The sequence below is a fragment of the Abramis brama genome (assembly GCF_963993115.1).
Source record: "Abramis brama genome assembly, chromosome: 5".
NCBI classification, from domain to species: domain Eukaryota; kingdom Metazoa; phylum Chordata; class Actinopteri; order Cypriniformes; family Leuciscidae; genus Abramis; species Abramis brama.
The window spans coordinates 17,215,140-17,240,718 of record NC_139967.1 but is presented as its reverse complement, the minus strand read 5'-3'; the positions used below and the strand labels follow the sequence as shown (position 1 = coordinate 17,240,718).

General features: G+C 36.0%; 1 protein-coding gene and 1 long non-coding RNA gene across 2 annotated transcripts in view; one reads left to right on the top strand and one right to left on the bottom strand.

Moving 5' to 3' along the window:
- tncb (tenascin Cb) overlaps window positions 1–25,579 on the top strand; it is a 94,163-nt gene that overhangs the window by 5,783 nt on the left and 62,801 nt on the right. Inside the window, exons 2-6 of the mRNA XM_084113327.1 lie at window positions 3,296–3,457; window positions 3,568–3,619; window positions 5,032–5,068; window positions 7,982–8,097; window positions 12,135–12,283. The gene's annotated coding sequence lies outside the window, so the exon portion shown is untranslated. The remainder of the gene's footprint in view (window positions 1–3,295; window positions 3,458–3,567; window positions 3,620–5,031; window positions 5,069–7,981; window positions 8,098–12,134; window positions 12,284–25,579) is intronic.
- LOC311083945 lies at window positions 19,915–25,408 on the bottom strand. The gene is made up of 4 exons (XR_014606391.1): window positions 24,614–25,408; window positions 24,173–24,248; window positions 21,997–22,062; window positions 19,915–20,944 (listed from the first exon to the last, which is right to left on the bottom strand). It is a non-coding gene; the product is annotated as an uncharacterized lncRNA (long non-coding RNA).

The following is a 25,579-nucleotide window of genomic DNA, read 5'->3' as shown; positions in this document are numbered from 1 at the left end:
TTGTCATGTTTAAGACTAAAAGCCTGGCAAGAAAACTAGCATGCTTATGTGGCAGAAAGGAGTGAATTATGAGAGTATCAGAGGTTTATGCATTGCATTCTTTCAGGATGGGCAGCTCACAGAGCTCATGGAAACTCTCTGTGCTTGAGAGTATAGCTATTTACACCAGTTGGACAATAAAACTGAAACCCTGGCCAATATAGTGTTGGATGTTTCACGCCTATATATGCGTGGCCTGGTGGCCAATCTTCACTGATTTTACATTCCATCAGTAAGAGCAGAGTGTGAAGGTTGAATTAGAGAGCAATAGCACAGCTATACAATAAAATATTGCAATCCACACAACATAATCGGAGACATACCAGAGTTCAAAAGAGAACAAATTGTTGGTGCTCGTCTTGCTGGCTCATCTGTGAGCAGGATCACAAGTCTTTGTGGTGTATCGAGAGCTATGATATGGGTAATGCTGGCATACCTCCACGAAAGTCGAACCACATCCAACAGGAGTAACTGTCAATGCAAGATGTAGCTGTCTGAAAGGGATGTCCAGGTACTAACCCAGACTTTATCCAGCTGCCCAACTCACTGCTGAATTAAATGTGCACCTTGACTCTCCTGTGTCCACAAACACTGTTTGTCGGGAGCTCCACAGTGTCAATATTCATGTTCGGGCTGCTATAGCCAAACCTTTGGCTACTCGTGCCAGTGCCAAATGTCGTTTTCAATGGTGCCAACAGTGCAAACCTTGGGCTGTGGACGATGTGAAACATGTATTGTTCTCTGACGAGTCCATCTTCACTGTCTTTCCCACATCTGTGAGAGTTACGGTGTGGAGAAGCCCCAAAAAGGCTTAACACTTGGACTGTTGCTGCCCAGAGTGAAGCATGGGGGTTGATCAGTGATTGATTGTGGCGCAGTATCATGGCATTCCCTACTGTGCTTGATGGACGAGTCACTGCCAAGGAGTACCGAACCACTCTGGAGGACCATATTCACCTATTGGTTCAAACAGTACCCTGAAGGTGGTGCATTGTATCAGCATGATAATGCACCAATACACACAACAAGACTTGTGACAGAATGTTTTGATGAACATGAGAGTTAAGTTAAACATCTCCCATGGCCTCTACAGCCACTAGATCTAAATATTTTTGAGCCACCTTGGGGTATTTTAGAGGAGTAAGTCAGAGAATGTTTTCCTCCACCAGCATCACATAGTGACCGGGACACTGTTCTGGAAGAGGAATGGCTCAAAATCCCCTGGCCACTGTGTAGTACTTTTATCTGTTATTCCCAATACGAATTAATGCTGTGGCATGCATCATAGGCATGTTAACCTTTACACAAAGACTATTCCACTACGTAACTAACTTATTTATGGTACAGTATACGATACCGTCTTGTTTTCTTGGAAAATAAATCAAAATTAAGTGAGTTGTTACTTAAAAAAAGCAAAATGATCTGCAAATGGGGTAAGAAAAATAATCTTAACATCTTATGGCATTTTACTCATAGTAAATGCATCTTGATTTAAGAATGTTTAGATATTTGGACTGGAAACAAGATAAAAATACTAAGTAAGACAAGCTCAGTGGAGAAAAAAAAATTCCAAGGTGGTGGACAAGAAATGTTGATTCTAAATATACTTGTATGCTGTAATACTATAAAGTATAGATAAATAGATCAGTGTAGTGAAAAGAATATTTCTTGTGATGCATTTTTAGGCTTATTAGAGTATTGTGCTGTTAGCTTAGCAACATGCTAACAATAAAATAGTTTCCTGAAAGCTGCTTGCTTATGAGGTTCCTTGAAGGTAAAGATGCTGCTTAAAGGTGTGATCACGTTAGTAAAATATCTGTGAAATTCCATGGCCAAGAAAGGTCCATTGTCAATAGTGTAGCACTGAATGAAGCACAGCTCACACAGAAGCTTTCAAACCAAGCATCTTTCTGCTATATGCACAAAAAAATGTGTGTCACGTAAAATTCCCGATAGCGTGGATTCCTATTGAAATGATTTGAAAAATTATTAAAAAATTTGGCGAACAACAGTAAATTTGCTGTTTAGAAGGCAGATGACTATGTAGGCTGTAGAAAACGAGGTTGTGTACTAGGTTTTGAAATAAAAGTACACATTGTACTTTACATTTATGCTTTTGCCAGATTCTAACTAAAGCAATTTACAAATGGCAGTGGCATTTAACACTGCCATTTTGCAAACTGGGTTATTCTTTTAAAATTATGCATAACACCACTTGTGTTTGTCTGTTTCAGGTCTGTTTCAGGGCTTCTCAGCATTGTAAGCATTGAGTATGACTTCATGAAAAGTTTCAAACCAACTGGAAACTGACAAGTTTTGGCTTTTTCAGTAGACTGATTTATTGAAGAAAACCTGAAATGTTCTTGGACACCTGGTGCTTGGAATGTATAGCTGGAACACGACAGTGAAAGTAATTTTATGAAGAATTCCTCCGAGCAAGAAAATCACTGTATTAAAAATGTCTGAAGAACACTAGACTATCTTTTTGGAAAGAATTTTAATTGATTTGGATGAAAACCACAGCCATTTAGTCTACATTTCCTAATACATGTGATGTCAAAAGTTGCAAGCAATTAAAAACATAACTTTCATGGTGATTTAAAGTTTGTTGAAGTTAGTTGTCCTTGAGTCTTCAAGTAGCTCTTCAGGCTCAGCTATCTACTCAGTCTTCATCTGATTTTCCTTGCGAGATGTCCTCGCACACAACAATGAATCCATTCTTCAGCGGTTTTAAAACTTAGCGGAGGTTTGTGTGGTTAGATGTAGAGGAGGCTCTGTCTCTCAACCCCCTGGATCACCAGGCTTTATTTTCCTTTCAGAAGCATGGCTACTGTGAGACAGGAGGGCCTCTCGAAAAGGCTGTGTTTTTCTTGTCAACGGCTACTGTTTTTGTTCAAGGGGCTTGTGTTCTCGCTGATCGAGCGTTGCTGACGTGGAGAGGCATGGTGCTAAATTAAGAATTTCCCTTCACATCTGCAAAAGCCTGCGAGAAAGGGGAAAAACTGTTCGAAAAAGCAGGAACTCAATATGGCTCTCATTAGGAGGTGTATAAGCAAGGGTTTATTGCATGTCTGCAGTATGTTCAGCTTGGCGCAGACAGTCTCACAGATGTTAGCACTTTGTTGCATATTGGGCGACCATGTTCACTGATGTAGCAGCTTGATCTGCATGTTAAACAATCAAGTAACATGCTTTGTCTTCACAGCTAGTGAGAATCTTTTTTTATTGGCTTTTTGTTTTGTCTTTCCTGTACAAGATGGTGAAGAGTAGACAGGAATGTGGAGGGAGAGAGAGGGGGAACAGGTCCGGGAAACGGCACAGGTCGGATCCAAACCTATGCTCCTCTGTGAGCACGTGCACCACGGCTCCAACATCTACAGAGGAAATTGAAGGGGACGTGAGAAACACAACTCAAAAAGTGGGTCATTTGGAAATAAAAAGGATGATTGTTTTAAAGGAAGGTAGAAATTTCAAGAATATAAATACAGAGCAAAGCACAGAATACATGACGTTCCTCCTTTCTCTCAGCTCTCAGGAGGTATACGGACGGAATGGGGACATGGGTCTAACAAGGCGAATGGTATGATTGAAGACCACAAATATTTAAAAGCCAGCAGAAAGTACAGGTTTTAGCCTTTAAAAAAGCCTATCATTTTGGATACAATTTAAGCAGTGTTGAGGAAGCTATTTTGAAACAAATAGTAATAATTTGTAATTAAACAAGTCAAGTTACTCTTTTGAAGAAATAGTTAGCTGCAGTAACAAAGTAGTTAACTACTTAAAAGGAAAAATATCTATTTATATAAATTATGCTTTAAATTGATTAAAAGTGACAGTAAGACACTTACATTGTTTACATAAAATTTTCTGTTTCAAATAATTTATTTTCTTTTGAACTGTCTATTCATCATAGAATCCTGAAAATAGCATCACGGTTTCCACAAAAATATAAGCAGCACAACATTGTTTTTCAACATTAATAATAATAATTATTTTCAACATTGATAATAATAAGAAATGTTTCTTGAGCACCAAATCAGAATAAAATGATTCCTGTGACACTGAAGACTGGAGTAATGGCTGCTTCAAAAATTCAGCTTTGCCATCTCAAGAATAAATGACTTAAGATATATACATATATATATATATATATATATATATATATATATATATATATATATATTAAAATATATAAAAAAAAATTAGCTAAAATAATATTTTACAATATTACTGCTTTTACTATATTTTTCATTAAAGAAATGCAGCCTTGGTGAGCATAATAAACTTATTTCAAAAACATAAATAAAAATCATACTTATCTTTCCCCACAAGGATGGCAATACCAGAAATCTTTTGATCCTTTTTAGACTGTAAAAAAAGATGGACGACGCTCCTTTACTCTCTTCCATTGTAGAAAAGTGAAGCTGCCAATGTCCATTTATGGCTAAAAGTTTTGTATCCTATATGTATGACAATTTCATTGGGTTTTATGGAGAGGGTACACCATCTCCTAAATCCAACTGGGAAAAAGATTTGGAGTGTATTTTTGAACAACATTCTCATGTAATGTTCAATCGACTTAATGTGGCGCTGCGCATGCAGCCTGAACGGCGTGTGACATCAAAATACAGCGAAAGCGACTGCGAAGCACAGCTTTCGAATCACTTTCACGATTTTTGATGTCATACGCCAAATGGTCTGAGCAGTATGTTGGCTTTTTTAATTTGCCATGAGATTTACTTGGGCAGCGCGAGACAAAGCCTGAAAGCGCTAAATGTGTGAGAGTTGGCAACCCTGTATAAAGTGGGTTAAATATCAGGTTGTTGTTCACCAAAACACACAAAACACACCTGGCAAATGAACAGCCAGCCACATGTACTTTTTGACTCTTGTGTACTTTAGTAAGTGTTAAAGTGAATCACAATGTTCTGCCATTGTAGTGAATTCATCCAACCGGATGTTTATTCAGTTATCTTCTTTTGTGTTCCACAGAAGTTGGAAAGGCATACAGATATGGGACGAAATGAGGGTGAGTAAATGATGACAGAGTTTTCATTTTTCAGAGAAGTCAGCATATTTCTACTTTCAGTTACTTACTCCCCGAAACCGCTTATTACTTTAAACACCTTCTCTTAATTTTTACAGATTACCTCTACTTATTTATTTAGCTCTCCAAACATAGCCTACAGTGAACGTTACACCTCTTAAAATAACCTTCTACTTTGATCTTGTCACTAACATACGTTTACAGGGTCATGCACCTACACGGGCACCTGGAGCATGCCTGTAGTTTGCGTGGTAGGATGTGTTGTTCTACGAAAATCACAGTTATTTGGTGGTTACACTTATGTTTGGAGGTCTGAAGTAGAGGTGTTTAAACAGTAGCATTGAATTATATAACAGAAGGAGGCTAAGAAAAGGAGAGGACAGCATAAGTGGTCCCTCTGTGGTTCTAGGGAATGAGAGAGAGAAAGAAAGAGAGACATGTTGAGTAGAGGCCTAGACACCTCTACAACATGGTGAACTCATTTTGCCCCTCTGCTGGATGCGGTAATAGAATGGGGAATTCACAGACCCAAAGCTGTGAACGCTCCAGCACTAAATTTTGTTTCAGTTACTCTGAGAAGAAATGGTTCTCATTGAGGACAACTCTAGTCAATTTTCCTCCGTCTAGAAGCCTTGTGGGACTTGTGTGAGGAAACCATTGTTATGTGAAATATTTGTTTTTCCTCATCCTAAATCTTAAACTTCGGGATGTTGTTATCAATCATCTCAAAAGAAAAATGGAATAAAAACAAAAAGTGATCCTTTACAATAAGGTATTTGTTAACATCAGTTAACATGAACTAACAATGAAAAATACTTTTCAAAGCATTTCAGCATTTAAAGCATCAAAGCATTTATTAATCTTAATGTTAATTTTAACATTTACTAAAGTTATTTACTATAACTTTATTTTCTAAAGTTGTATCTGTTGACCTGAGCTAACATGAACTTACAATGAACAGTTGTATTTATATTAACAAACGCTAACAAAGATCTATTGCTCATTGTTAGTTAATGCAATAATTAACAATAACTAATGGATCATTATTGTAAAGTGTTACTTAAAAGTTTATATTATAGGACTTTGTAAACAAGAGAAACAAGTGCATAATGAATGAAATGGTGGCCCACAGACAGAGGAAGTCAGGAGAGACATTGATGGATGACCAAGGGTCTCAGTAAAACCCTGTAGCATGGCACAATGCTTTGTATAAACATACAAAAAGTAGCAGGGGTTCACCTAGACTGTGAAATGTCTGCAAACCTTCTGGCAAGCCACAGGAAGTCATGACCTCAGAGGGAAAACAAAGATGTACTGTTCGAGATATATATATATATATATATATGCTCTGAAATGGCCTTCGTTTAAGACTATTAGTGTTAAAGTCACTTTTTCTCTACATCCACTCAGATACGGCATTAAAGAAATATTCCAGATTCAATAAAAGTTAAGCTTGCTCTAATACCGTATGTCCTTCTTTATTTAATGGACCACAAATGGAGAATTAAAAAAAAAAATGTCCTGCTTACGCTCATCCATATAATGGCAATGAATAGCGACCAGCATCAAGCTTTTTAAAAAACACGAAAAGTATCACAGATCGTCGCTTTGCCGTGCACTATGGCCAAGGTCAGAATTTTCGTTAAAAATAATGCATACAATTTCATCATATACCCCGAGAACACTTGGAATTTGACTCGTGTGGCATGGGATCATTTCATTTTAGGGTGAACTATCCCTTTAATCTGCATTTATGGCAGAATTGCCTTTATAAAATTACATAAAAAAATTAAGTTTACATGAGGCGCTTACAATGGAAGTAAATGGTGCCAATTTGTGGAGGATTTAAAAGCATAACTATGAAGCTTATAATTTTTTTTTTTTAAATATGTACTTTAATTTTATTTGTTAAAGCTTTATTATTACGGCTGTAAAGTTGTTCTAGTCATTTGTATGGTTGTTTAGGCATTGTGTTGTCAATGCAATTAAGCTATAAAACTGGATATAACTTTACACAGAAAAGTAAGCTTTTCCTCCCATACACTAATATCATTATGCCACAAGTGGTCTGGACTGATCTTAACTTGTATTGAATTTGGAATATTCTTTTTTTAAGTTAATGCTAATCAGGTCCTTCATTTCACCTTGTGTAAAAATAGTTTTAAAACTAAGGCACGTCTGGTTCGCTTATTCGCAAAACCTATACTAATGTCTGTAGACATCTTGTTGAACTCTTAATTGGTGCCATGTGCACTGACCTGTGGCAGCATGTGCCCCTGTTTTAGGTAGGATTGACCCTAAGAGGAAAGATAAACAGTGAGGAAGGTCATAGATCTCCATTTCTGTTTCAATCCCCAACTGTCTTTTGGAATCCAGAGAAATGCATAGAGAAGTATTTCATCTTCCTTTTCATCTAAAGACCTCTCATCTACAAGTTAACAGCTTCCCGAGCCAGGTTTAACTGCCAGACCACTGGGTAAATCTGCTGGCTAAATATTAAAATATGGATAGCCCCTAGAATAAATGGACTGACTGAACTGACTAAATCTAAAGATGTTTTTAATATAACAGGATTTCAACACCATTATCACGTAGTTGACATTGTGTCAGAAAAAGTGAGAAATGTAGGTGAACTGCGTTATTTTCCATCTGTCTGCAATGCACCCGGATAAAGTTAAGCCTGTGAAATTGTCCATTTACCCCTTAACTACTTGAAACTTGATCATTTCCAGATGCCACTATTCTGTTCTAGCCCTGAGCTGCAGCAACTTGAATGCAAATCACATATTTCAATGCACAGTATTTTTTGTTAGTTATCCTGAAGTAGTTTCTTTGAAGATTTGTGACTTTACTCTTGAAGATGATGGATAACAGCTTATTTTCCCTTTTCTATAGAATGACGGTTGTGACAGTATGTCTTTGTAATCCATGCAGACGGTGAGATGATGTCCTTATAAGAGGACACAAGCAGAGAAAGATGCATATCAACGTGATCTCATTAGTAATGGCAGGTATTCATATGTAAGCCGGTTCTTCTAGCACGCATACATTTTCATATACATTTACTGGATAAAGACAAAAAATTTACATTTACATGCGCCTATCTAAAACATAGGCGTTTAAGCAATAAATGTACAAATTCATTATAATATTGAATTCATGGAATTAAAATGTTGAATTTGATAGTATATAATGTTTATAAAAATTGTAACAAATTTTTGTCGCTTTACATTTATCTGCCTATAGGCTACACTACCATTCAAAGGTTTGGGGTCAGTAAGATTTTAACGTTTTTGATATACGTCTCTAAAGGCTGCATAAATTCTGTAATTAAAAGTGCAGTAAAAAGTTATATTGAAAAAAAAAAAGTTGCTATTTAAAATAACTGTTCTATTGTAATATAATTTAAAATGTAATCTATACCTGTGATGGTAAAGCTGATTTTTCAGCAGCCATTATTCATCTTCAGTGTCACATGATCCTTCAGATATCATCCTAATATTCTGATTTGCTGCTTCTTATTATCAGTGCTGAAAATGATTTGTACTTTTATGAAGCTATGCATACAGTATGTAAATATTATATATATATCTTTATTACATGTTTCAGCGTACATATCCATACATGCAAACATTATATACAGTACAAATAAACCTGAATCAGGCTAGACATTTTTTTTTTCTTCATCAAATAGCACAAATGTCACTTTTTTTGATGGCAAATCCAATTCTGTCTGGATCAGAAGGAATGTTTTGGTTCAATACTGAGAATCCACTGGAGACATCATTAGACTCAGTCTACAATGAGGATGGGTTTTCAGCAGCAGTCCACACCAATAGAATCGATTAACTTTCACAGTGCTCGTTCACTACAAAACGAATCATTCCTATACAACATCTACTCGTTTGTTTCTTTCTATCTTTTTTTCTTCAATCGCTTCCTTTCTGAAAGCAGTCTATGGCTCCAGGCCTGAGCTTTTAAAAGCTCTCAAATCTGGAGCAGGAACACTCCAGCTGGGTCACGTTATTGTTGCGCTTCCCATTTTTCAAAAAAACCTAAATTCGGTCCTTTGATGTTAGCATTAGATTGGCACATTGGCCACGGGACATGGTCCTTGGGATATACTTCATGTTTATTATAATGCGACAAATAGCTCAATTACCTAGAGTATTTCTTATTTGTTCAATCAAATACGGTTAATTAATCATAACACACTTTTAATAATGTCATGTTTCGAATTAAAGTTGAGAAATTTTTAAATAAAACCATTCACAGAAAATGAAATTCGAAATCAGACTTCCCGTCTCTTTAGTTAAATTCAGTCTCAGGTTTGTCCACCAAATGTGAATAGAGAGCCTGTAAGGAAGCCTTTGTGTATGCCCTGAAATAATAAAAAACGGATGCTTAAAATCAGCTGAGCAGTGATGTCACTGGGGAAGCCCTGACCTCAGACAAAGCCTGAGGAGGGGAGCCCAGCGCCTGGAACAGGGCACTATTGTCCTTATGCCACTGTATTGAGACTTTCTCAGGTATCCAATGCTTTCATTTGGATTGTGTTGGTGCTTTTTAGATGAGTCAGTTTTTCTGTGGTATTGGCTTCTACTTTTCCACAGACAGTTTACTTTAGAACTTTGTATGAGAGAATGAATGAACAGACTATGAGTAAGGCGCAACAGAAGTCATAAAAAAGAGTTATAAGAGAGGAAGAGACAGCTGTGTTTCCTGCAGTTTCTGTTGCTACTGATTGGGACACATTCCAGTGTTACTCTGGTCCTGTGATTAGAACAAAAAAAGGCAGTTGAGAATAAATCACCTGGCCTTCTGATGCAGTTCAGATGACAAGCCCCCAGTCTCTGCTTCATTGATGTGTAGTTTTCCCACAAGCAATACAATATATTGTAAATAAACTTGATTTTTGAAAGCATTTTGACTTTCTCTCAGCCTTCATTGCCAGTTATGTAACAGTGTTTGGATACTTAGTTCACTAACACAATGTTCCAGCTTGCTTTCAGGTTCAATAACAGAAAATGTCTCTCCTCTTGGCACTGTGGCAATGTACACGAAGGCTCGCTTTACAGGATATAAGGCAATATTCTGAATCTCAAAATGAATTCTAAGATAAAAGCTAAACCTATCCATCAGAAACAAATGCCAAAAATCACTTTTGTAATTGAGAGAGATGGCAGGAAATGGGCAGTCATCTGCTGTAGTTACTGGATGGTTAAAAATGGTACAATACCGTTAAAAAGTTTGAGGTTGGTAAGATTTATTTATTAAGGATGCATTAAATTGATCTAAAGTGACATAAAATACTTATACTGTTGCAAAAATAAATGCTGCTTTTTCAAACTTTCTATTTATCAAAGAATCCTGAATTATTATTTTTGGGGTGGTTGATTATGATTTCACTTTTCTAACTTAAATTAGTGTCTAATGTTGCTGTTTGAGCATAAACAACATCTGCAAGTTAAAATGCTCAAAGTTCAAAGCAAAGGGAGATATTATCTTTTACAGAAATCGCTTTTTAAGGACTATAACAAACGACTGATAGGGACTACACAAGCTTCCTCCCGGGTTAGTGACATCAATTTACATAAACCCCACCCCTGGAAACACAACAAAGGGGGTGAAGTCCATGAGAAGAGGAAGAGTTGTTGTAGTAGAGCACATTTGGAAGTCTGCTCAAGCTGTCGCATCCGTCTTTTCACATTTCTTGCAATACAGTATGGACCACAAATGGCATGTCACTCTGTAGGCATCTTACAACAGTTCCCACACGAGCGATTTATAGATTATCATGACAGAATATGCTAATCAATGACTTGAAGATAGTTAACTCCACATCAGCAAAATAAATTCATCAACTAACCATTTCTGAAACGTCCTGTTGCATTCTACATGTTGTCACTTCTTCCTGAGTCTCTCCATCTTTGTCCGACTCCGGTTTGAACATAAAAGGCAGAACAGTTTCTGACATTTTAATGCATATCTGCTAGTTGCTAAGACACAAGCTCTTGAAGCTCCACCCTCTGTGCCGGGAGCAGCAGCTCATTTGCATTTAAAGGGACACACACAAAACGATGTGTTTTTGCTCACCCTCAAAAAGGGACAATTTTAACATACTATGAAAAATGATGTGTGGGGTATTTTGAGCTAAAACTTCACATACACACTCTGGGGACTTCACAGACTTAATTTACATTTTGTAAAAAGGGGCATTATACCACCCTTTTAAGCAACACAACTATTTTCAACATTGATAATAATAATAAGACCTATTTCTTGAGCAGCATATTAGAATGATTTCTGAAGGATCATGTGACACTGTAGACAGGTGTAATGGCTGCAGAAAATTCAGTTTTTCCATCACAGGAATAAAATAAATGTTAAATATATTTAATAGAAAACAGTTATTTTAAATTGTATTAGTATTTCACAGTATTACTATGTTTACAGTGTTTTTGCTCCGATTCCAAATATTTGAACTGTAGTGTATGTATTTTATTCTAACTTTACTATCACAGTTTAAAGGGATAGTTGGCCCCAAAATGAAAATTCTGTAATTTATTCACCCATATGTCATTTTTAACCATTTAAGTGTTAAGAATATTAACACTTCTTAAGAGTTTTTATTCTCATTTGAGCACTGTAGGAAAAATGTTGTGTATCGTGGGTTGTTCTTTTCTATTCAAATGCAATGAATGGAGACTAAACATTTCAAGCCGCAAAAACACCATAAAAGTATCATAAAATATAGTCAATGTGAAACCATATGATAGTTTTGTATGAGAAATCAGCCTCCGTTTATTGTATCCCATGAAGGATGAGAGTCATATGGGTTTGTAACAACATTTTTGGGTGAACTATCCTTAGGGAATGTTGAAGATGTCGAGACCAGCTCATTCAAGTCAAGGTCAAGACTGAGACCATGAGGTCTGAGTCGGTTTAAGACCATATATTCATGGCCTTGGTCTTGTCATGGACTCAACCTCATGTGGTACTGGTCTTGACTCAAATAAGCTAGTCTCAACTACAACTCTGCCCGTAGGTAATGTCACAATGTGCTTCATACCACTTTAAGTATGAATGCCATGGCTGTTACAGCAGAAGGTGGGAAGAATTTCAGGACAATGACAGTGACAGAAGCTAATCACAATAGCCAAAATCCAGAAGAGAGAGACAGACAGACAAAGGAAGGTAAACCTGGTTCCAATTATCAGAGTATTATTGACGCATATGTAAAAGGATTATTCTATATACAGTAAGTGTTTTGTTATAGTCATTATAGGTGTGAAATGCATTTACTGGAATAGTATTATTTTTCTTTTCCAGTGAACACTTCTGTTTACTGTTCTTTTGCAATGCTATGCACAGTTCTGTTGAACTGCTGAAGGATTGTAAAGACAGATTGTGAATATATTCTTGTCATGAGATTGGAGACCTTTTTCCCCAGACACTCATGATAATATTGAAAAAAACATTGCAATATACCTACTTCTCATTAAGTGTTTGCAATAGGTCTGACATTTTGTTATCAGCATGAATGGATTAATTGACTTTGATCCACATCCATTATCATGAGTGTGAATGTGTCCATATGCTCTTCTACAACCTGCACTGTATGTGCTCTATATATGTTTGGCTCTTCTGCACACTGATATCATTAATCTGTCTTCAGCTTTCATTGAAATCAGTGTTCACTCAATCAATAGCATGTTTCATTTACACTGGAGGATGGCTTTAATGATGATCTCAGCCGTGACAGTCCTTAGACACATGACTTGTGTATTGGTTTTGCACACGAGTCTCCCCATTTGGAAAAAACCCTCCAACCCAGAACAAACAATTATAGAGAATCTTTGTTGAGCTGTTAGAGATGTGGGCTGACAGGGAAGAGATGTCACCAATGGACTCGCAGAATGTTGCTGGCAATTACAATGAAACTGGGTCATTCCCCACGGCTAGTTCAATACATAATTACACAGAAACGCCTCAATCCAGCCTCTATTCTTACTGGCTCTGCGGCACACTCATGTAGGAGTCACGCCTGGAGTGAGAACATTTCGGAGAGGTCCAGCTGTGCGTGTGCTCAGGGATGATTTTCACTTCAAGTATCTCTGCCCAATTATGGGCCATTTAGCTTCATTGCAACTTTTGGAGTTCCCTTATCTCTGCCAAGGCACGAAGGCCTGGGTTTGGTTTTATTCTAATGAATAAATTATTGTGAGATGCAGACCTTTTTTTGCAGAAATCAAACATGTTTTAGAGAGCTCTTTTGCAGAAGATAAGTGCGGTAAACTGTGCCACTTTTTACTTACCCTAGGCAAGGAAAAATGAAATGGAGGTCCACTATATAAACTATTTATATGCTGTAGACCTCCATTTCATTTTACAACTAATTATCTTTTCAGGATGCCTGCTATCATCTGAAATAAAAAAAGGCAATTTATACAGGGTAAGTTGTATCATTGGGGAATGATTTACATTTCAAAAAACAATGATCTCATTTGTGCATAAAGTGTGATTCTAGCAAACTGTGACACTAGTGTATATTATACATGTTAATGTATCGACAGCATCTAAAACCTAAGTATTTTACTTATTACAAGTTTGGAAATGAACGAATTTATAGATATTTTTAACATTGAATTTGTGAAATGAATATGTTGATTTCAATGTATTTTCAATGAGATCAATTAAATGTTAAATAAATGTGATGACATTGAACTTATTTGCCTAATTTGACATTTAAAACCATTTTTTTCTGTTCTGTGTAATAGCCATATTCAGCTCATTTCGAAGGATTCTAGTCACCCAAGCTGACTCGTTAAAATGAATGAAAATCATTTTCAAAATTATCACTTAATTATGATTATTTTAACTAAAATTGTTTTTGTTTCTTATATATTGTTGAGAAATGGTTAGGTTTAGATCAGAGTGGGGTGTGCATACATAAATACTTTTACATTTTAGATGCTTTCAATGCTACAAATGCTGATATGATATGAAATTAAAAATAACATAAATGAGAATAAAGGAAGTTTAGTAATACATAATCCAAATTCTAAAATCTTGCTGTTTTGCTCGATTTAAAAAAAAATATATATAAACCACCAAGGAACAGGTTAATATTTAGAATATGTAGTGAAATAATGGTCAGCATTTTATAATAGTATTTGTAACAATATATGTCATTCTTTTGTTACAAAACGTACAACAAAACGTACTACCACAATTTGAGTCACTGGCACACTTACCTCAAGACATAAGGACTCTAATTGTACCTTGAGACAGGCAGCTATGATTCCTCTACCTGGGAAGTATGAGAAACGCCATCTGGTTTGTGTATCCTTTGACCTTTGATCTGTTTTCGAAGCACACATCTTTTAGGATTTAAGCTCTTAAACTCACTTCCTTTTCCATCGTCTAACAAGAGCCATGACAGTACAAGAGCCATAACATCTTCCAATGATTAAAAATCTCTCCCAAACACCAATGCCATTGGTAGCAGAAGCTGCAAACATTTATCTGAAGCAGATGTTGCTCTAGGCTTAATTATCTTTATTGATCATTATGTAAAAAGAACCCCTGCTGACTGAGTAAAGAAAACCAATTTGAGATGGTTTTTGTGTCTGTACTTACCTTTAGTTTAAATGTTATCTCTGCTAAAAGCAGAGTAAACTTAAAAGCCCAACATATTTAAAAAATTAGTTTGACCTTACACAAGAGTACACTTTACGGGATGAACATGTGTATCAGTTTATCGGATGAGTACTTTTACTCAACAACATAAAAATAGCTTTCAACACAATTTCTTCCAATAATTAAGGTACCTCCCTCTGAATAAACCCCTTATCAACACAGACCAGAAATGTTCATTAAAACATTTACTAGCAACCCAGTCAATCCAAAAATCTGTTTTATTTTGATCTCTCTTGTTATGTAAATCACAAGTTTCATCATAAAAGTATCAATGTCTAAGATCTGGTGAAGGAGATATCCAGAATACCCAAAAAAGAGACATTCTATAAAGAGATTCCAACAAAAGTTCAGATATAAACTCACAACTCAGTAAAGATGATGGTATATAAACAACTGCTTTCCTAGATCACACTGCCAATTCTTCCAGCATCCCTCTTTCACCTCAGCAGTCCCGTGTCTTGATGGAAGAGGAAGTGAGTTTAAGTTATGTCAGATGTTTGAGCCCATTCATTATTGATAGCAAGCTAGGAGTTTTTCATATCTGTTTCATACATTGTGAACTCTTAAAATGTAAGTTTGTTCATTTAAAGATGCTAATATACACAGAAAAAAATTTTTTTGAAGTATTTGTGCTGACTTAAAATGTCAAGTTTAGTTAACTTGAAATGTGAAGTTGAACTAAGTGACAACTCGGATATTTGAGTTGACTAAACTGTACTTGTATTTACACACAGATACCAGTAAGGGACATAGAAAGTTACGTAACTGTATGTGCATGTCTGCATGATCACAAACCTTTGTAGATGTTCTGCAAACTCCAGCCTCAGGAATTACAACAGCAGCAACAAAATATTTCATATTTATGTCATGTGTTCTAGCTCAAGCACACCTGGTGCAACTAATGAATCATTTCGATTACAACTGTAAATCACCTTGCATGATTCATTTAAATACTCTTCTGCCATACATTTTGCATCTGAAAGGAACACTACAAATACATATGCAATAAGGTCAGCCGCAAAAATAACCCTGTCCACGCCTTTTCAGCTCTATTTTGCGTGTCTTTAGTAAATCCTGACAGTATTTAAATCCCCTATTTTTTAATGCTTGCTAGTGGAAGCTGTTAGTAAATTTGGCCCTTGTATTGGATATTTTAAGTACAAATTGTTTTGAGGTTATAAATGGCTAAACATTGAAAGAATTGCGACTGAGAGGTGGAAATGTATTAGGCTTTCCCAGCACTAATTACTGTTAGATAGCTGACATATGACTGACAACCTGAGTTCAGAGGTGTTTGTGGTAATTGATAGCCAATTGTGAAGTGGCACCGCCTCTCTGAGGTGACTGACTGGGGTCCAGAGTCAGCGGATGATAAAATCTGTATGGACTGTGAGGCGTGAGGTTAGCCGCACTCTCCTGAGGGTCTTACAGGGCAATCAGAAGCTGAAAGTGGAGGGGCTGATCTCTCGGGAGCTCCAATTTCCACGTGTACACAGTGCCTCTATTGAGCCCAATATCCACCAAAGCACTACAAGCTCTCTTCAAAGCAGCAAAACACTAAAGCAAGATGGATTGCAGTGTTTCATCAAAGAAAATAATCATTCAAGTGTGTTCAGCTTAGTTGGACATTTTTAGGGTTTGAAATTTATAGACAGAAGTTTGACTGGGAATTATAGGCCAGAGTGACATAATGCCTCAGACAAAGTGGTTTGAATGTCTGTTCAAAGCTTTCCCTTTGGACAAATTAATTAGCCTGTTCTAAGAACCCAAAGAACCTAAAATCACTTCACATTTTCATTCTTAGAGCTATTCTGAAAAGATAGTTTTATTCAAATATCAGATGACAATGGTAATGGCAGATAATTTGGTAGCACTTTTCCTTACATTGTTCATGTTACATTCTTGGGCTGGTAAGATTGATTTTGTAATGATTTTGAAAGTCTCTTATGCTCACCAAGGCTGCATTTATTTGATCAAACATTCTGTAAAAACAGTGTTGTTGTGAAATATTATTACAATTTAAAATAATTGTTTTGAATTTGAATATATTTTAAAATGTAATTTATTCCTGTGATGACAAAGCTTAATTTTCAGCAGCCATTACTATTCATTAGTATTCAGTGTCACATTATCCTTCAGAAATCATTCCAATATGTTGATGTGCTGCTCAAGAAACATTTCTTATTATTATCAACGTTGAAAACAGTTGTGCTGTATTTTTGTTGATACAATTTTTTTAAGGATTCTTTGATGAATAGAAAGTTCAAAAGAACAACATTTATTTTGTAACATTATAAATGTCTTTACTGTCACTTTATCAATTTATATTCTTGCTGAATACAAGTATTATTATTATTATGTTTTTATCATACTGGCCCAAAACTTTTGATAGAGGGTGATCGAGAATGATAGAGTATATTTAAAAAATAATTCTCGGTAAATAATTAAACATTTTTAGTCATAGTGTTAAATTGGTCATTAGTGTTATTAAATAACATAATCACTAAAATGTAAATTAGTTTAAAATCAATTTGTTACATAATACCACCAAGTAGAGGAGTGGAGCTTGCGGTGTAAAATGTTTTTCTACTGAGACAGACCATTTATTATTACCTCTGCATCCATGGGAAACGCTTTAGGGATTTTCTTTGAGCACAGGAGCGAGAGGGAGTTTTATTCAGCTTGATCTCTAAAAGGAAAATTCAGGAGGTCTCCCCAGGGAAAAGGATACTTCCTCCAGGTCTGCAGAGTTCACTCAGGGATGTTCTTGTAGTGTGTACTTGACAGCAGAGCAAGCTTGTCTGCTGATGAGGAAACCAGATTACCTCAAAAATGTAGTGCAAGAAGGAGTAAGAAAGATATCAATGGATTATTCATACTCATTTTATAGATGCTCCCCTAAGTGAAAGAAATCAAATACAATTGCTTAAAATGAATCTTCATTTAGTCATTTAGCCATAAAATTGGCAGATATACCTAAATAAGATGTATAATGGCTATGTAGACATATAAATGTTGGATACTGGTTGTAGACATATAAATGTTGGTCTTATTTAATTTCTTATTTTTGGACATCATAGTTCAGTATTGAACTATCCATGTGGATCTGGCAGTCATACTGAGGGTTTTCTTTTTCTGAGGAGGAGGTAAAGGGAGTCAGTGCCTCCTCAAAATAATTTGAATGAGAAAAGGTGCAACATTATAAAAATGCCTCAAAATATATGATCATAGTGTGTGAATGTCATTTGCCTCCTTTGAGCTCATTGAGATTCTAATCATGCAATGAATTTGAAGGGGATATTTGCTGAATGGGTCAAACTGGTAGAAATGGACAGAGTAATTACGGATAATTAAGTAATTACTCACCCACTCAGATATCACTAGTTTTTGTCACAGCTGTATGAATTTGCTTGACATTATATGGTGATGTGTAAGTGAATTAATGGTTCAAAATTATAATAGCCAAACACTTTTTGTTCTTTCAATGGATTAAACCCCTCAAAACTAAAGAGGACATTGCTGGATAGGGTAAATTAGTGAAATTATTTCCCTTCAGCCGGTAAAGCTCTGGACAGTCTCTGCATTGGCTATTGGGTAAGATTGTTAATGAAAAAGGAAAGGAAAAATACACAGATGGAATTGTTATTGCAGGGTGGATGTCATAGCAACAAAGCAAGAGACTGAAAGACAAAAACTCCCTCAATATTTAAAGCTAATTCCTATCTATCTAGTGTGTGTGTGTGTGTGTGTGTGTGTGTGTGTGTGTGTGTGTGTGTGTGTGTGTGTGTATACAGTTGTATTTATTATGCAATTATGCAAGTTTGCAATGAACAAATCAAACAAAGCGTTTTCCCCAATTTCAGCTGAAAATGCAACTTTTATTGACTTCTGCAGTCTCAAAATGATTCAACCCCTTCATGACAAGCATCTTTAGTACTTAGTATAACACCCTTTTGCTGTTATGACCTGCTGAAAACGAGATGTATAACCAGACACCAGCTTCTGGCAGTGTTTCTGAGGGATCTTAGCTCATTCCTCATGAGCAATGGCCTCCAGTTCAGTAATATTCTTGGATTTGCGTTTTGCAAGCGCCTTCTTCAAATCCCACCAGAGATTTTCTATGGGGTTCAAGTCAGGTGACTGTGATGGCCACTGCAGAATCTTCCATCCTGGGTGCCATTCTGCACCCAAGCCTTGGTGGAATTTGAGGTATGCTTGGGATCATTGTCTTGTTGGAAGGTCCAATGACGCCCAAGCTTCAGCTTCCTCACTGACGGCATGATGTTTTCACCTAGGATTTCCTCTTGTGCTTTTGGGTCAGTAGTGGTGTACGTCTTGGAGTTGGCATGGAAACCGCATGCGTTTAGTACGTGCCTTACTATTCAAGATGAAACCTCAGTGCCTGTTGCCACCATGTCTTGCTGCAGGTCTTTTGCAGTCACTCGAGGGTTTTTCTGAACCTGTCTTCTCAGAAATCTGGTAGCTTCCTTTTTCTGCCCCGACCAGGTAGAGTAAACACTGTTCCTTTAACTTTGAACTTGCGAACTATGCTTCCAACAGCAACGGTGTCTTAAGGAACATTTAGGGCCTTCGCTATTTTTTTGTATCCTATTCCTTGTTTGTGAAGGGCGATGATATATTCTCTTAACTTTTTGGACCATTCTTTTGACTTAGCCATATTTCTAACATGCATTCAAACGTGACACTCAACAAACCTACCCTGTTCAGATATTGTGTTCTAGCTCAAGCACACCTGGTGCAACTAATGAAACCCTTGATTAATTGCATCAGGTGTGCTTGAGACAACAGCTGTTTTACAGATTTGTGCTGTTGTGAGGGATTCTATTCAGGGGGTTAAATAATTTTGAGACTGCAGAAGTCATTAAAAGTTGCATTTTCAGTTAAATTTGGGGAAACCACTTGACAATTGTTATGTTTATCTATTTCAGCTACTTTTGTTTGATATGTTCATTGCAAACAGCTGAAAGATTGTACATTTTGCCAATTAACTTGATTTGCAATGGGGGTTGAATAATGTAGATTACAACTCTGTGTGTGTGTATATATATATATATATATATATATACACACACTGATCAACCACAACATTAAAACAACTGACATGTGAAGTGAATAGCATTGATTATATCATTACAATGGCACCTGTCTCAAGAGGTGGGATTTATTAAGCTGCAAGTAAACAGTCAGTTCTTGAATTTCATGTGTTGGAAGCAGGACAAATGGAAAAGCTAAAAGATCTGAGTGACTTTGACAAGGGCCAAATGGTGATTGCTAGAAGACAGGGTCAGAGCATCTCCAAAACGGCATATCTTTTGGGCTGTTCCTGGTATGCAGTGGTTAGTACCTACACTCTCAGAAAAAAAGGTACAATTTTGTACCAAAGAAGGTACAAACCCTTGTCACTGGGGCGGTACCTTTTACTGGTACAAAATTGTACCTTAATATAGAGGAACAAATTTGTTCCATTCCAGTTTGTACCTTAAAGGACATGATTTGTACCATGGGCAAACCAAAATGTACCTTTTGTTTTTAAAAACTTGTTGGTACAATATTGTACCTTTTATCAAAGGTACAAATTTGATCTCTTAAGGTACCGCCCCAGTGACAAGCCCCTTTGTACCTTAACTGTGTCAAATTTGTTCCTACGAGAAAGGCTATTTTTCTATTGAATAACAAGCACATTCAACAACTGAATCAAAAAGGCATCAATTTAATAATTTCTGTAAATACATATCAAATTCATATGAACATTTGAATACTTTCATTCCAACTTACAGTAAAGTATATCTTTGTGTAAATACATCAAAGATTTCACAATACAATAAAGACTTAGCAAAATTAACAGAATATCACTTCTTTAAAAAGATTTGAAAGAATTTAAAATGCAAAAATGTTACAGTACATAAAATATATTTTCTTATCTACAACAAAGCTAGACTTGTTTTTTTCCCCCCACTTTTCACACAATACCCTTGCATTTATTTAACTTTTTAAAACACCATCATCCAACCCGAACTGCTCGGCAATTTCAGATCCCTCCATTTTTACACTGCTGAAGATTCTCCTCTCACTGAATACACGTCCAGTCAAGACATTCCCAAGATCTGCACAGTGAGTTGAGATAGCCGGTTCTTCCTGAACATAATGAAGAATCAATATTAGTAAAGACAGATGTAAATTTATTAAATTTATACTTCCAATGACAAGCTCAAATTTCACTTCTAGACTTAAAGGGATAGTTCACCTAGAACTGAAAATTCTGTCATTTACTCGCCCTCAAGTTTTTCCAAATCTGTTAACTTGAACAAAAAAGATATTTTGAGAATCGAAAATTAAACAGTTGATGGGGCCCCATTAACTTCCATAGAATATTTTTCATACTATGGAAGTCAATGGGGCCCCATTGACTGTTTCATTTTTTGGGTGAACTACACATCCTTCAACATCTCGTTTGGCATCCATGTAATGTGCTTCTATAACGGATTTCAGCTTAGCCAACCTCAAATTAACAACCTCAAAAACCTCAACCTGAAAATTATTTTGTTAATTACTCACCCTCATGTCATTTCACACCTATAAGACCTTTGTTCATCTTCGGAACACAAATGAAGATATTTTTAATGAAATTCTGAGAGCTTTCTGTCCTTCCATTGGGAGCAATGCAACTAACACATTCAAGGCCCAGAACGATAGGAAAGACATCATTGAAGTAATCCATGTGACTCCAGTGGTTTAACCAATTTTATGAAGCGATGCAGGTGCTTTGTTTTAGCAAAAAAACACAATTTAACACTTTATTTATTAGGGGGAGCACTACGACGCATGCGAATTGTGTTGACTCAAGACCGGGTGTTGTTCCATGAATGTGCTTTAGATAATATTATTTTGTAAATATAGAGGTAAATTATGCTTCTTTTTTTTTTTTGGCAAAACAAAGCTTACATCGCTTCATAAAATTGAGGTTAAACCACTGGAGTCACTTGGATTAGTTTAATGGTGTCTTTACTACCTTTCTGGGGCTTGAATGTTTTAGTTGCGTAGGCTACCAATGGAGGAACAGAAAGCTCTTGGATTTCATCAAAAATATCTTCATTTGTGTTCCGAAGATAAACGATGGTCTTACAGGTTCGGAATGACATGAGGGTGTATAATTAATGACAGAATTAAAAAAAATTACTGAACTATACCTTTAAGAAATCCTGGAAACACCTTAAATCAACCACAGCATGCATTCGGTCCATTTTCTGGAATAACTGAAATGCAGATAAGAAAACAATTTTCACACACAAAAAAACTTTCTGCATTTTTACATTTCCCACAAAGTTTTAAATGATTCACTTAAAGCTTCATATAAAATACCCAGAAAAGTAAAATGTTAAACTAATCCATTTGAATTGAGAAGTTTGGTAAAAAATGTCTGAAGAGACTACCGCTTAGTATAATAAACAGATTAAATTTAGGATTTTATTCACATTTAAACATTGAACAAACAGAAGCTCAACCGCACTTGCTTTGACAAGCGAGAACAAACCTCAGTGGTTCTTGCGGAAGCTCAAGCGTGCTGCAAAACACATGAGAATGAACATCATCGGTTTTCGCACGTTTAGCAAACATGATTGAGCTTCTGTTTACTGCAACTGATGTGTGAATTGATGTATATTTTTATGTGAATAAAAGCCTAAATTAAATCTGTTCATCATATAAAATGATTGTATCTCTACAGAAAAACTTGGACTAAACTGCTCAATTCAAATTATTTTACGATCTCTTTATTATGGTAGCATTCAGGTATCAAAAGACATTTTGAAATTTAATATGCAAAATGGCAATGTAATATATAAAATGGCAATGTTCTTATTTAAATTTACATTTTCCATACCATATGTGCAATGTTTGGGGCAAAGTGACAATTCAAATTCAATAATATAATTAAATTAGCCATCTCCTACACTTGTTTTAACATATACCGGTAATTTAAACATATTACAAAATGATTAGAGATGTTTAAAGGCACAATTCACCAAAAATTAAAAAAACTCTGTCATTAATTATTCACTCTCATGTTGTTCCAAACCTGTAAGACTTTCGTTCATCTTTGGAACACAAATGAAGATCTTTTTAATGAAATCTGAGAGCTTTCTGTCCCCCCATTGACAGTCCATGCAACTAAAACTTTGATGCTTCAAAAAGTTCATAAAGAGATCGTAAGACCAATCCTTTTGAATCGAGCAGTTTACCGTAGTTCAAATTTTCATAAGACATGATCGCTTTATATGATGAACAGATTTCAGAAGCTCAACCGAACATGCTTGACACGTGAGAACAAACCTCTTTCTCAAACGTGCTGCGCAACACACGAGAATGAACCTCATTTGTTTTCGCATGTCAAGGGAACATGCTAGAGCTTCCTTTTACCGTATTATCTGATGTGAATTGATGAATAAAAGCCTAAATTCAACCTGTTCATCATACAGCACAAATTTTAGACTAAAACACTCAATTCATATGGATTAGTTTTACAATCACTTTAGGAACTTTTTAAAGCATCAAAGTGGTAGTTGCTTAGCTGTCTATGGGGGGTCAGAAAGCTCGTAATTGATGAAAGAATTTTCATTTTTGGGTGAACTAATTAACCCTTTAACATGTTCAACGTAAAATTGTAGCAAAATGATAATTTAAATGCTATTTTCCTTAATTGCATTTACACTCACAGTTAAGACACTTATGATTGCATTTTTATTAAATACCCACGATGAACGTGGCAAAATTCAATCTGGATTTAAAAAAAGGATTCCAAGATGATCTTTGCATCAAGTGCCTTAACTTTGAGTGTAAAAGCAACTAGGAAAAATAACCTAAATTATAGTTTTGCTATAATATTTGCTTGAACATTTTAAACATCTAATTTCTGTAATACATTTCATTTTCTATTTTTGAACTTAAAAAAAATTCAATGTATGTTTTAATTTTATGTTAAAGCTAGTGTAGTAATGCAAATTATTATATTATTGATTTTGAATATTTTTTTGCTCCAGATGTTGCACATATCATATAGAAAATGTAAATATAAATAGCCTACAGAAATACATTGCCATTTTACACATTACATTTCATATTGACATTTGGTACCGGTATGCTAACGTTACCATACTTTGTGAGTGTCAGAGTTTTAGGTGAATATACTTTCAGTTAAGTGACCGAAATCTTTCAGAGTTCATTTGAAGTGCAGTTACTGTGCTTTATCAAGATTGACATCACTCTGTCATTATGGCAAACATTTTGTCTTAGAAATATTCAACCTCATCAGAAAAAAGAATATCATAAGATTAAGAAACTCAAATAACACATTGTACTGATACTTGCCTCACAGCTGAGGACGCAGGAAGACTTTCAGATGACCAGCACTGACAGTTTACCATGCAGTTTACCCCATCATGATCTAAAAATCAAAGACACATTAGCTGAGTATATGACATCGCATTCAAAAACAGAACGAGTGATCAACTATTTTATCTGCGCACTGTTCGTTGGCGCTCAATCACGTTGTTCCAAAACCGCATTGTGGACTAATGTAAAGTAGGCTACACCAGCATGGCACCTCTGGTTGAGCATTCATTTACAACAATAATGTTTTAAATGTGAACTTACGACACAGAAACTCAATTGCTTTAAAAATTATGCAGACGGCTATCACTGACTGGATTCGTACAAATAAGCTATTTAACGTTACACTCGCTATTATCATGTTGAGTAGCTGTAACGTTTTATACATTTTATTTGGTTAAACATAAACATAAAACCCACCTTTGAATTTCCTCTTCTCTTCGTCTTATAATTCGAGTCCAGCCACTAAAGTACTTCTGACGAGGGCGGAGGCCATGGCTTGTGGTGGTGCTCCGTGCTCGTAATCTGCTTCCCGAAGTTCCCGCTCTCCGGTCTATTTGAAAATGCAGTAACGGCTGCAGCAACCTTGGGCAATAAGTTTCATGTCGCCTAATAGCAAAGTTAACATTTAACAGTTAACGTTATGGTGGATAATGGAGAACAAACGCCATATATTGTACACGTGATGACTTAATAATAGTCAATAATTGCATTAAAAAAATTAAAAAGTGTAACGTTATAACTTACAAGTCAAATGGCTAAAAAGCATTTGGAGCAAAGCAACTCGCTAAAATAACGTTAAGTGGCTGAAACATTTATATTTTAGACTTGTGAACTAAATATATACATAAATTATAAGAACTCACCTTTAAATTTCGTCTTCTTCAAGTTTGATAAAATAATCTCGACCGCACTGCAGCCGTGTAGCTGCTTCCCGCTGTCAGTTCGGAAATTTCCGTGGCTGAAGCGATTTCGACCAATCAGTGTCTTGTTGCTATGCAAAATACTCAACACAGCAACCAATCATGAATGAAATAGTAATTTGGTCCATAACTGTACCCTTGATGTGAGAACAATTATGTACCTTCATTTCAATTGTACCTTAACAGGTACCAAACAGTATCATCAGTGGTCTTTCCTGTACCATTAAAGGTACTATTATTGAAAAGGTACAAAACTGTTCTTTGAGGAACATTATTTGTACCACCGTGTACCTTTTTTTCTGAGAGTGTACCAAAAATGATGCAAGGAAGGACAACAGGTGAACTGGCGTCAGGGTCATGGGCGCCCAAGGCTTATTGATGCATGTGGGGAGCGAAGGCTATCCGTCTGGTCGGATTGCACAGAATAGCTACTGTAGCTCAAAATGTTGAAAAACTCAATGCT